Raw genomic sequence first — 15,093 nt, forward strand, 5'->3', positions numbered from 1 at the left:
CCTCAAACTGACGGTCAATCTGAACGAACTATTCAGACGCTTGAGGATGTGCTCAGAGCTGTAGTACTTGATTTTGGCGTTACATGGCAAAACTCTATACCACTTGTGGAATTTTCTTATAACAACAGTTATCAGACGAGTATAGAGATGACACCATTTGAAGCCTTATATGGGAAGAAATGTCGATCGCCTTTGTATTGGGATGATGTTTCTGAAGTACCTGAGTTAGGGCCAGATATGATCAGACAGATGACTGAGAAGGTGAAATTGATACAGCAGAGAATGAGAACAGCGCAGCATAGACAGACTAGATATGCAAATGTACGACGATGGCCATTATCTTTTGATCAGGGAGATAGAGTGTTTCTGAAGATTTCACCGTTCAGGGGCACAGTTCGATTTGGCAAATGAGGAAAGTTATCTCCGAGGTATATTGGGCCGTATGAGATTCTTGAGAAGATAGGCAATCTAGCTTATCGACTCGCTCTTCCTATGTCTTTATCTGGGATACAGGATGTCTTTCAAGTATCAATGTTGAGGAAGTATATATCTGATGCGTCTCATGTGATTCGATCTGATGAAGCTGAGTTGGATGATACTCTTTGCTACTTTGAGCGACCTATTCAGATTCTTGATAGGAAGACAAAACAACTCCGATTAAAGACCATTCCATTGGTGAAGATTCAATGGAGTCGGCATGGAGTTGAAGAAGCGACGTGGGAAGTTGAAGATGATATGAAGCAACGATTTCCTTATCTATTCCACTGATGTGAGTTCTTATTCAGTTTTCAGTTATTCTTTATTCTTATGAGCATGCAGTCTGTATATCTATACTGTTCATGAATTCGAGGACGAACTCATGTCTTAGTGGGGGAGAAATGTAAGGCCCGTGATTAATTAGAAATTAATCCGAATTTAATTTGATTTTATTCCGAGTATATTTAATTTGGGAATATTTAGAGTTTCGATTTAAATTCTAACATTCTTAAATTATTTAGGATTGAAATTGAATTAAAATAGAGGTCGAGGACCAAATTGCAAATATTGAAAAGTTGAGGGACTAAAGTGCAATTGGATTGAAAGTTATCAGATTATTTTGCATGTGCAACGTGTAAGAATGATATTTTGTTCAGAAACTTTCGAAACCAAGAGCAGAGTCTCGTTCCATTTCCTTTTTCCTTTACAACTTTGAGTTTTAATTTGCCGTAACTTTTGAACCGGTTATCCGATTTCGATTTCGTAAAGTGTTCTGGAATCCTTACAACGAGGGCTTCGATCTTGTGTAAGTTTTATGTTATGTTATTTGGATTTAGAAATCAGTATGGAGCAGATATCAGATTTTGAGTTCTTGATTATGTTTATCAACGTATATGCGATTCTATGTCGAAACTGGATTGAGAAGTTTGTATTACATGTATCCAATCTTGATTCCAGCATGTTAATCGATTTTTATAGCTATTTAGATGAGGATTTGAATTATTTATCAGCTGGTTATTGACTTGAATATACGTATGATTGGGTTTTGAAGTTAGAAATGGTTTCGGGATTACGTCGGTTACCGATTTTGAATCGCTACGCCGTCGATTCAAGTTTTTGGATCGTTTTGATAGCCTATATCTGAGTTGAAGTTGTTATCTAGATATTATGAATGTTATAGAATTTTATTCTTCAGTTTCAGTTGAGTTTGGAAGGCCAACGACTCGAGACAACGACTTTGAACCGAAGAAAGTGGATTGAGGTTTGAAATGCGATTGATTGACGATCTTATGATGTTTTCGACTTGTTTTTGATACAAGAGATTGAAATGAAGTTTGATATATGTGTTATGATTGTATCTTTTAGATTTGAAGAGTTCAGAATCGAGATAAACGAAGGTATAATGACGACATCGCGAAGTAGGGACTTTGAAACTCAAGAACGACTAATCTTGAGTTGGCCCGCAAAAACCACATACTTGTTTATGTTTTTGATTTGATTGTTATGTTTTCGATCCATCTCATGTAGTGGATCTTTATATTCGAGTTGATATGATGCTATATTGAATCGATTCTATGCCAAGGTTGCGGTTAACCTTATTTGCGAGTCGTTTACGAACTCGTTAGATGGATATCCATGTCAAGATCGTTTACGAATCTTGATGGCACGAAGTTATATGAATCAATTCTTAGTCGAAGCGTTATTTACTCTATTTGTTGAGTCGAGTTTAAATAGAGTCGATATGATTTATTTAACGCTTTCTATATGTTGGTTATACTGAGAATCGTTTTTCACCGGAGTTTATCCGGCTGTTGTCTTGTTTTGTATGTGTGCATGACAACAGATGGGGCAGGAGTTAGTCATCGACGTCATTTACAGCTTGGAGAGAGTCTAGCACGTGAGGACTCGGGTTGTAGATGAAGTCTTGTGAACTAGAAGCGTCAAGAACTTTAGAATCTGTTGGTTTTAGAATACATGTATGAACTTGAGATAGTTATGTCGTCTATCGTTTGTTTATCGACTTGTTTGATGTATCAAATGCATGTATAGATGCTTAAGAGGTTGTTTATGATTATATGAAAAACTTGGATTTGATATATCATGTTTTGTTGATTTAAAATAGATGGAATCAAGCTTGACAGCAAAATGAATTGCTGATTTTTATGGAAACAGAGGGCACGCTCGATCCTGTGAAAAGCCAGGATCGAGCGCGGCCATCATTTTTGCAAAACAGAGAATTGGATATTTTGGCCCGCTCGATCGGCGGAAGTTGCCCGATCGAGCGAGGCCAAAATATTATCGAACAGTGAGCAGAGCATTTGTGCTCGCTCGATCGGGTGATTTTCACCGATCGAGCGAGACACTGATTTTTTTTTTAAAACAAAAAAAATTTTTTGCTTTACCTTGCTCTTGGTTTCTTACTTGATGTTTAATGAACGTTAATTGTTCATTAATTGTCCTAAGATAAGATTAGCAACCCGAGGTCCCCACAGCATGTATATGTTATATTTTTTCAGGAAAGCTATGTTCATTATTTAATGCATGAAATCTTATGAAAAGTTAGGTGGATGTTGAATTACACCAGTTTTAGCATGCATGATCTTTTATCACGAAAGTTTAAAGAGCATGATATGATGAAGTTATGAGAAGTATGACAAAGTTATGATGTTGATGATGCGTGAAAAATATTTCCATGTTGTAAGTGTTTTTGTGGTGGCAAGACGGGACTGGTACTTCGGGATGAGCTCCAGATAGCCTTTCTAAATGACGTGCTCATGAGATAGAATGATAAGACTGGTGCCTTGGGATGAGCTCCTGGGAGGACCTTTCCAAAGAATGAAATTTTAAATGGTCCTGAACATATGTTTGTTGTACAACGAATCCGTGATCACGAGAAACCAATGATGTTCTCATAATGATGGTTGCCACAATTTCTTGTTTCTAATCAACCTTTAACGACAAGTTTTTATGATATGTTTATGTATGCCATTACATTAAGTTTCATGTTTATACACGATTTATGTACGTATATTTTTGCTGAGTCTTTAGACTCACTATACTTGAAGGTGCAGGTAATGATGCTCTAGATGATTATATTGATGAGTATGGAGTTTGACTTGAAGTGGAACAAACGGTCAGGCAGGAAAAATATGCATGAGCGTGTTGTTAGAAGAACTGTTATGTTGTGCACATTTTAGTTTATTTGGAAGGAAAACAAATTTTTATTTATTTTACTGTTGGTTTATGTTGGCAAACGATGGGAGTTTTATTTCATTCAAAATGATGGTGCACATTTACCTATTTAAATAAATCTTTTGTTTTCGCAAATTTTTCCCGAATTTTTAAAAGAATGTATTTTTAGTAGTGTACTTGAGTTATGGGATGTTACAGCTTGGTATCAGAGAGATTTGTTATGTAAGACAGCGCGTGCATGCATTCTCGCCAAACGAATCGAATGCTTCGTCTTCATGTATGTATGTTTTAAAGTTTCAATGATAAAATGTTAGATAGAATGTTGAAGTTATGATGTATGCATGTTAAAGGTTATGTTTTCTACGTCAAAGTCGTGACTGAGTGTTGTGGATGATGTTAGACATCAAGAATATGGCTACAAGGAGAGGTTAGAACAACAATGATGGCAATCATCAGAACAATCAGAATAACCAGAACAAGCAGTTTTTGGCGGGACTAGACACATTATTGCAGGAATAAAGTCGTGCTCTGGGGGAGCAGATTCAAAACTTGTTGCAGGCTCAAGTGGTCAATGGTGGGAATAACCACCCTGCAAGAGTCACCAGTCCTATCTATAAGCAGTTTAAGGGCTTGTGTCCCAGCGAGTTCAAGGGGTCAGCCGATCCTATTATGGCGGAAGAATGGATTCGGTCCTTAGAGACCATTTTGGAGTTCATGCAACTCACTGATGCTGATCGAGTGAGGTGTGCTATATTCATATTTTGGGAATATTCCGTGTAGTGGCAAGGGGAACGTTTGACGGTGAACATGACAACACTGACATGGAATGGGTTCAAAGAGGTGATTTATGGGAAGTATTTTACTGTGAGAACGAGGAACAAACTAGCAAGAGAGTTTATGGAGCTTCGTCAGGGAAGCATGAGAATTGATGAATACGTCAGGAAATTCGCAAGTGGTCGGTATTTCGTACCCTTGATTGCGGAGAACCCCGCTGAGGAGCTAAAACATTTCATGGAAGGACTGAATTGTAGTGACCCGCTCCGTGCTCACATACTAATCAAAAGCTTAAGCCTGAAATAACTTAATTAAAAAAAATCAAATAAATCACAGCGGAAACTCAAACAGTTATACAAACCCAAAGTACTGAATTTGCAATTATTACAACCATATTGAATAAAATTCTCAGTACCCAAACCAACCAGCAAACATAGTCAAAAAGCCCTGTTGAAACAAACTCCCACTAGCTGTCAAAACCTGCAACTATGTCCTCCTTGAGCCTCCTGCTCCATCCCACCTAAGACCTGTCCCGTGGAATGGGGTGTTTAAGAAACACAAAAAACATGGATGTGAACAAACTACGCTCAGCACGAGAGTATGAGTATACAAGTACTATATGAGCATGAATGAGAGTGTACTGGGTTACCAAGACTCAAGGTCAAGAACATTGCTCAAAACAGACTCCACGCCAAGTTATGTAGCACTCTGCGCCATCCCACCAATAGGTGGATCACATACCCAACAGTGGATATTGTTGACCTGATCACGAGTCCACATGTCCAACCATCCACTAATACTTAAGGTGGTACCCTACTATAGACTATCTCAAGGATAAAAGCTCAATATGATAATGCATGAAGTATAATATCGTGACATAAGATATGTAGATAAGATCATGCCATATAATAATGCAACACATAGGAAATGCATACTCAGTCAGGGTATCTCAAACAATACTTTCGTACCTCAAATACATCAGTCTAGCTACTCCAGCTCTACTGTTTAAGCATATAATCATGAGATTACTATATCACTAATCAATATCTAAAAATTATTAATTAAGCGAATAGATACTCCCAAAATATTTATAGTAACTCGGATATACCACCGTTCGTCGTTAGCCTTTTGTTGTCGATGGCCCCAGAACTTGGGCAAAACTCCGCTACGATTCTGGAGATGCCTCTCCAAGACCCTCCCCTCGCCAGAGAAGGCTGAAAACCACTAAAAATACTAAAGAAACGAGAGAGAATCAAGTGAATTGGTGCAAGATTCTGAATCTCGGATGCCCTATTTATAGGCGGAGATCGGATGTTCCGAACTCCCGATCGGACGTTCCGATCTCTGCATGCTCGCCACGTTTCGAACTATCTTGATCGATAGGACCGATCCCTACTTCGGAAGTTCCAATCCCATAAATGCGATTGCGTGTCAAAACGCTGACGACATGTCACTAGTGCGCATGGCCTAACTCGATCGGAAGTTCGGATCTCACGTTCCGGGGTTTCGAACTCACCCTCAGATTCTCAACTACATCATTTGTTCCAATCACTTCGGGCGTTCCAATCCTTACCATGACTCACGTTCGGACCTTCCAAACTACCCGAATGTTTGGACCCCTCCGGACCAGTTTTGAACATCCTGAATCCAATTTTCCACTCCAATAACCGAATTGGAATTTTCTTAATCATGTTTTAACCATTCTAAACATTTTTAAATCACTTAATCTTATAAATGGGATTGGATTACTACTTGAATGCCTCCATCCCTCGAGATGTCGGGCTTAGTGGTGCTGCCGCATACAGGGAGGCGGTGGACCAGTCCATGCTGTCTGAGAAGGATATCATTAAAAAATTGCAGGCAATGTGGACGAGCTACCAAGTCACAGGCCTATTTGGAAGAAACCGTATCAGGCACCATCTCAAGGCAGACAACAACAGCAAGTGCAGCCACGACCACAAGGCTCGTGACCAATGGCGAATGATGCTCCAAAAGCTGTGAATGGAGCAGGAGCAGCCTGCTAGAAGTGTGGGAAGTTTTACCTAGTTCAGTGTATATTGGGATTTAATGTTTGCTTTCTCTGCAAGATGTTGGGTCACTATCTGAAGGACTGCCCCCGGTCTAAGGAGCCAGAAAAAGGAAGAGTTTTTGCGATGACTCAGGATAAAATGGATCCAGACTTTGCTATTGTCACAGGTATGATTAGTTTTGCCAATTTTTCTGCTCATATTTTTATAGGTGCTTGAGATACACATTCTTTCATGTCTGTGAAATTCATGACTAAATTAGGAGGAGTACCAGATAATTCGATTTTGGGGTTTAGTGTTTCGTTGCCTTTAGGAAAATAATTGAAAAGTAACAGTGTCTTCAGGAATTGTAAATTAAAATGTAGGGTCATGATTTGTGTGCAAATTTCATTGTTTTGGATATTGCAGATTTCGACGTAATCTTTGGGATGGATTAGTTGTCTCAGCATGAGTCCACCATAGACTATAAGCAACGGACAGTTTTCTTGTAGTGACCTTTACCCGGATCACCTACTAATAAAATATTAGTGCCTAATTAATCATGCAATAAACATAATCAGAGATGTACTAGCAAAAAAACAAATAAATACTGGACCGAAAAATTACAACCGGTTAAAAAAATCCAATAAATTCGACCTAATCGAATTAATCTTAATTAAAATAAAACCTAACAGCTATCCCTGCTGCCACGGCCTGGCCACCGACTACTCCGAGTCTCTGAGTGAATTACCTGCAACTGTCTCATCGAATGGGATGTCCAGACAACACAGAAAACAATGGAGATTCCTTAATCATGTTTTTACTCACTCTAAACACGATTACATAATTAATTACAATTTTTCTGGACTTGGGTTACTACATTCTCCCTCCTTAAAATGATTTTGTCATCAAAATCTAGGTGAATCTTGAGAATGTCATACACACCTAACTTAACAAATTCACCGAAAGTTTTGACCAAACGTATGGTCGAACAGCTTTTGAAAATCCAGACCTCATCAAAACCTGCATGGTTTGTCCCTCACTGCATCACATCAAAGCTCAAATGACAAGCTTGGAACCTAACCTCGGTTCTAACTCCACACGCTGTTATCCAAAACCCAAGCTAGCATCGGAATCAATATCCTTACGACTGTCTACTGACTGAAATTCCTCATTCCACTGGAATCTTAAGCAGCACAACTATAAAAAAATATCATGCCTGACCACCGATTACAAGGAATCTTCTTCGACAAGAGCAAAATCATTCTTTCATTGACATTTAACTAACACATCCCAAGACTGATACTGAATCTTGATAACTTTCAAGGTACAAGTTAGAAAACATTGCTAACCTCACAATCATCAAAACCTCTAAGCATTAGGTAAGCTTCGAATGAAAATCTATTACTCCCAACAGACTTCCATGAGTCATTGGTTAACATAATAGCTACTATCCGACCAATACAAGATCTATCTAATATTCCATCCGAATATCAACTTGGTACAATATATTGCACAAACGCAATAGGAATCTTATTTATTGAACTGAACAATTACCTTGATATACCCTATCAGACTACAGCTAGTCTCGTCGTCAAGTAGTATCATCAATATAAAATTTTATTCCTCTTAGCTGGATAAAATTTATGTCTGGAAGAGCAATGACTGACTACGAATTTGAGTCATGACACCTCTGCTAATCACTGCAACTGGTCAATAACTAAATCTGAGTACACACTAATACTCTTAATATCTTCTTATCATTCAAGAAAAGGATAAGATACATCAATAATGTATCACTAATCTGCATTCCCAATGAGAGTGTAAATTGCCAAAATAAAAAATCGGATTCCAAAGTTAAATCTCTAAGGAATCCCTCCTCAGAACACCATAAAAAAATAATCTTATCACTGTAGTTTAAATCCTTATGTCTGAAAGGATAGTACTACCAACTGCAAAGAATGGCTAATACTCTTGCCAACTCACTCGCCTAGTGACAACAACGTTGTCCATAACTACCTTGCCTTTCTGAATCTTCAGGTTTCCATCTTGGAAGTACAATCACCTATCTACTAAAAACTTAGTTCGATTAGTACAATTCTCGTTACTAATAATCTGTATCATATAGATACATATGTCTCACTACTCGAGATCACTTCCGAAACAACGAAACTGTTTACCCTACCGCGGATAACAATGAGTACTTATGGAAACTTGACTTGCTCTACTGGATGAACAAAACTGGTTCACTTCAAATTCGCAAAGTCCTTAGTACTGTTGCAATCTAGCTAACTCTTGTATCAACTCTGTCAAAATAGTCATATCAATGGCCTAGCGCATCCAAAAGAAATCCTAGGAAAAATCAATGACAATAATCCTGCTAGACCTGGAAACTGTAGGTCTCAACTACTGTCCTTTTCCCATGTTGAAACCACTTGATGCTCTCCTGCTAGAACCCATTGAAATCTATACACTTTCTAGATAAAATAATAACGACAAAATCCCAAAACTACTGCTGAAAACACACGAGTATCCTACTGGCTCTTATCAGTTTCCCAAAAACTAATATTTTATGACAAATCTGAAACATCTTACTTATCCTAGTCTCCAAAGACCGATTAAGCAACTGCTAGTACCAAGAAATGCACCAACACAATTCTATCATTTCCACAGGGAAAAACCAATACCAGTTGTTACTAATCTCCAACATCTTTATCTATCACAGACAAATTTTAGCAACATTAACCGACTGGATCGGAATCACCAATGCTAAAGCTCAACTACTCTTATAAAATAGAAGAAAACCCAAAACTGGAATAAAACATTCCTGGAAATTCCCAAACGCTGAAGTAATTCTGAATATATCACAATAATGGTTAAGCCCTTAAGAATACTGACTTACATAACTATCTCACGTACCTTCTAGTCAACAAAATCCTAAGATCAAATCATTGGTCGATACTTAGATCAGTCTTAATCGAAACATCTACTAATTTGATCCATTTTTGCTCACACTTAGCCTAAAAGGATCAATCAATGTTAAGCACCCACTTACCATAATTTGATCACTCAGATCTTACAATGCTGGTCTTAGAGGTATAAATTTCCAAAAGTGATCAAATTCCAAAACACTCGGAATCAAGAAATTCCCATATGGAATAACATTCAACTTATCTCTGACGGATTCAAACGATAATTAGTCTCCTTTGATATTAAATCAGGTATCAAAATTAAATCTGGTTGGTCCTATGGTTATACCATCTTGTGACTGCTGCAAGAACCACCAGACTGAGGTTTCATCCCCCCATACAACCTCTGAAGCACGAAAGTCTTCCAGAGCAAGACTTCCATAGGGTTGCGCATCCTCATTGTATATTCTTGATCACAGTCCACAAATCTGGGCATAACTCACCTCTAAGCCCTGATGAAAATCTATCATCACATGGAAATAACCTAACAAGGTCAAATCCAATCAACTGGTCTAGAAAAACCGCACAGACAAAAAACTGGTATGACTAAGGTCACTGATGAAACATGTCATTCCTGGCACTATCCCAAAGTCAACAACTCACTGGATGAGTATAGGAAAACACCTAGAACTAGTCAACAGAAAACATGCATAACTCTATCCCGATTATGCAGATATCAACCAACTCACTGTAGTTGAATACTTGTTAACTAAATAGTGGAATCAAAATCAAGAAAACCCAAAGATAAATTCATTTGAATCAATAATCCAGATTCTATACAATTGTCATTACAATCTAAGTAATAAAGAATTAAATCCAATTACAGAGGAAGATGTACAATGGTAACCTTAACTGATACAACAATTGTTTGGGATCATTAATACATATGAATCAAATACTTACAATTGAAATAATGTTTACATCAAATCTTAATGCAATATTTAAAACCCCAAGTATAGGCAAAACTCTTTCATCCCGTCTACTAATCTTGAACGTGCAATTTTCCGTCTGTCAACCGAAAGCATCGATACAAGCATGCTAATAGAACTGTTCCACACTAATATAAAAGATCTCATCAATCTACCAGATCTATTCAATATTGTTGGGTTCCTTATCTTGTAGATGAGACAGGATCTCTCTATGAAAATCTCTCCAACTGCTTGTGAAGAATCTTCAGAGAAGTCTTCCCAGGTCAAATGGGAATGAACATGAGAATCTCATGCGCTCCAACCAATCCTCTGCTTGTAATAGCCCGGTTCTATTTTACAAGATTAAATTGCTAATCATGTTTAGATTTAATAATACATGATTATGGGATTTTAATATGACCAAATGGACCAAGAAATTGAGTCCAAAATGCCCGAAAAATTATTAATGGGCTTATTAGGCTCGAAAAGATCGGAGGATATGAACTAGGTTTGGAGGGTCCGAACCCAATGAACTTCGTAGGCTCTGAAATAATTTAGGGAGCTAGGAGTTTGGACGATACGAACTTAGACCGGGACAAGTGTCCAAATCTTGGGTATGAGGTGACGTCGTTTCTGACATCACAGGGCTGGATCGAACGATCCAAAGAGCAGGATCGGACTGTCCGAAGTGTATCTTGAACAAGTGTCAAAAGGAATTTTACAAGTGTCTCGGATGATTGGGATCGGACGATCCGAAGAGGAGATCAAACAGTCCAAAGTTGCATGCAGGGCGACATAGAAACCATGCATAGATCGGACCGTCTGATTGATGCCTATAAATAGGGGTCGAGAGGGCCTCATTTTGACACATTCCACACCTCTCCTAGGCCCATGTTATCTCGATTTTAAGAGCTATTGGGTGCTCTTATTTTAAGAGTTTTAGTAGGTATTAGTTTTTATTACGGACAGTGTACGTATTAGTGGCCAGGCGGCGAAGATCTGGTAAGGTGTCCATGGATGTAGCAAGGCAGCGAAGCTCTGGCGAAGTGTCCATGGGTCATAGTAAGGCTATGCCCAAGTTCTGGGGCAAGCGTCATCAGCGGGCTGACGATGGACGAAGGTATGGCTTTGGTTCCCTATAGTAAATAGGGAGTAGGCTATAGTTTAATTAAGAATTTTTTAGCCTATTAGGTGATTTTGGCATTATAGGTAATGCATGGTTATTTTATGCATTATAGTGCTGCATGGTAGGCTTGGACCTAAAGGAGGAGTTCTAGGATCTGCCTTAGAAAAGTACGGAAGTGTTATTCGAGATATCCAGATTGAGTATGCATGCATTATGTGTTTTTTCATGGATTATGTGATTGCATGTTTTATATGCCTTTATATACAGCATGTCATGACTGTATGTTTCATACGTGAGCATATTGAGCCTTTACCTTAGAGGTATCCTATAGTAAGGCGCTCACCCTACGAGTTTGTGAATGGTTGGATACGTATGTATAGGTTTATGCAGATGGGTCCGAAACCTTTAGTCGGAGGAGAATCATGAGAGGATGCTGAGAACTGGATACGGCATAGGTGGTTTGTTTCCTGAGTTCCGATGTACTGAGGAGCAGAGATGAAGAATCTTGATTTCCTCGTGGAAGGACGAGCACAGAGATGGTGGATATCTGCATCTGCACCTTTTATTGCAGCCCGAGAAGTTGCTACCTGGGAAGAGTTCCGCACAACTTTCCACAAGCTGTATTTTCCTCCTGCTCTCCGACAGGAGAAAGCAAGAGAGTTGTTGGGTTTGTGGCAAGGATCAATGTCGATCGATAAGTATCAGTTGAAGTTTTTCGATTTGTTGCCTTATTGTCCCCAGATTGCTGATAGCACGTTGCAAATTATAATCTGTTTCTCCAGGGCCTTAATCTGGAGATCCATGATCGAGTTGCTGTGGGAGACGGCATGACTTACAAGGGACTAGTGACTTGATGTCAACAGGCCGAGGAATGTATTCGCCGTAACATATCCTTCCTTTCCTCTAGACCCGTGAGTTCTTTGGGTCCCCATGCTCAGTCGTTCAAGAAGTCTGGTTCTACTTCTTCTTCCTCAGGATACGGAGATGTGATGCACTTTGGTAGAAAGAATCTGCGCCCTTGCATACATTGTGGTGGGAATCATCCTGCTAACAGGGGCCAAAAGGTTTCCGGTGCATGTTTCCGATGCGGAGAGATTGGCCACCTGAAGAAGGATTGTCCACAGGCCGAGGGAGCTGGTTCTGGCTCAGGTTCTGGCTCTCAGGCTTCAGTGCAGTAGAGACCACAGGGACAGTCAACAGGGGGTTCTAATCTGAAACCTCGTGCTTCCAGCCAAGTGTTTGCCCTGAGGCATGATCAGACAGTGGATGAGAACGAGAAAGTTATGGCGGGTACATTCCTGTTATTTGATATACCTGTTTTTGCACTCATTGATACTGGTGCATCTCATTATTTCATTTCTGCACGCTTTGTTAAGAGACATAAGTTGCCTTACATCTCACTAGACACAGTGGTTGTTGTATCTACTCCGATGGTTCAGTCTGCGTCGGATAAGGGTCTAGTGTTGGGTTGCCCTTTAGAGTTTGAAGAGAATGTTTTGATGGTGAATCTCATGATATTAGCAATGGAAGATTTCGATTGCATTCTGGGAATTGATGTGTTGACTTCATACCGAGCTTCAGTGGATTATTACAAGAGGTTGGTAAAATTTCATCTGGTTGGTGATGATAGCTGGTTATTCTACGGAGAGGGAGCACGACATCAAATGCCATAAACACTTACTATGCGGTTACGAGCCAAATCTCTACACAAAAAATCAAAATGACAGTTGGAACTATAATCCACCCAAATTCTCATCATGATGGAATATGAAATGAAACAAACATGCAAGTAATGCTGCTTAATATGAAATGAAATAATGCAAATGAAGTGGAGATAAAAATCTAGATAAGTTAAATTAACTCACTCATAATTAAATTCTAGGGGTGAGTGCATAATAATTTAGGCTCTAATAACAATGAATATGAGCCAACAAGATAATAAATATGGTGATCACACATCCATGGTAATGAAATCATGCTCAACAATCAAAGCACAATTAAGAGCAATCAGTATGACTTCAATCGAGAGAAGTCCACACAATGGTCCAAAGACGTATTCAGACTCAAACCACACAATTATAAGTAGATCACCAATAAAATATAAAGTGAAACTCACTTACATCAACACGTGGCTCTAGAACCAAAGAAAAATTCAAGAAGTGTAAAATACGAACAAGGTCTTATTTAAAAGTTCATCCAATTTCAAAGTAGTAGAGTACAAAGTGGATTGATATCATACGAAACTCATAAATGCACAAAGGAAGTGCAAAGTGATTTTGGATACTCGAAAGTAGATGTTGCAATGGATACAAGAACAAATGAAGAATAAGGTAATAATGATCGGAATAATAGTTCACATAATCGAAAGGCTCATTCGTAACCGATTTACTATTATCCAAAATCATATTTGTCTCCTTAACAAGACTAAAACTCAAACTATCTATGATGTAATACAAGGTATGTATCTCAAGTCTTCGCATGAGTTTTGATTAATAAACTTAACTGACAAAATATGCATCTATCAATTTCTAAAAAAACTATGCACTAAGTTGTATCCGATTAAAATCCAATATAAGAAAATAACTTATAATAGTAACACACAATTAATATCTCCTAATACACAATTTTAATATTTTTCGACAAACTCCTACCATCTCATCAAAATTGTTAACTCTATCTAATAACTCAAATAACTTCCAGGTACTATCTGAATTAGAAAGAATATTGGTACACCAACTCCGCTTAACTTGAAGTCGCATGCTAAAAAAAATTAACATTTGAATGGTACACTTTAAACTATTAAAAGAAATTTTAACCAAAAAATAAACACTGAAATACACACTTAAATAAATTAAACATCTACTTTTGAAAATATTTTAAAAAGGATGACATAAAAATGTTTGAAGTAATAACTCAAATGCGCCTAACATATAAAATTCCTTGAAACTTACAGACTTTGAGGCGAGATTTCTCGAGCTTCTTGCAACCGGAAGTAGGCACAACCCAACCAGAACCATGCTTTGATACCAACTGAAACTACCACTAACTCTACTATAATTAATAATTACATAAAATATGGATTTTTCAAAAAAAATTTGACATGAAATTCTGTTTTTATTAAAACCCGTCTGTCACAGACAAAAACTAAAATTACAACCGACATCATAGATAAAATAGACCGAAAAAAATGAAAGAGAAACTAAGGGAAAAATTTCAACATCACAAACATCCATAATTTAACAATTTAATCCTTACATACGAAGAACAAATCTTAAAAATCATTACATTTGCATTTGCCAAATAAACAAAATAACTGCTTCATAACATTTAAATTCGAGTAAACTCTGCGGAAGACTGTCATAGGTCCGAGAGATGTGTCGTGCCCGCATCACAGTCCTCTCGAGAGTCATGCCCCTCAATCTCAACGAAAGTCTAACTTGCACCAAACATAGTAGTGAGCCTAAAGGCCCAACAAGATTGTACTAGAAATAACGAGGGTTAAAAATACATGCATCATACTAAAAATAATAATAATTATATGATGAACTCTCGCGAAAGGAACACAACACATGTCCGAAGTAGAATCATTGTAATATGCAATTTAAACATGACAATTATGAACTTTACTCACACTTTAACTT

Source organism: Henckelia pumila, chromosome 1, assembly GCF_033568475.1.
Source record: "Henckelia pumila isolate YLH828 chromosome 1, ASM3356847v2, whole genome shotgun sequence".
Taxonomy (NCBI): domain Eukaryota; kingdom Viridiplantae; phylum Streptophyta; class Magnoliopsida; order Lamiales; family Gesneriaceae; genus Henckelia; species Henckelia pumila.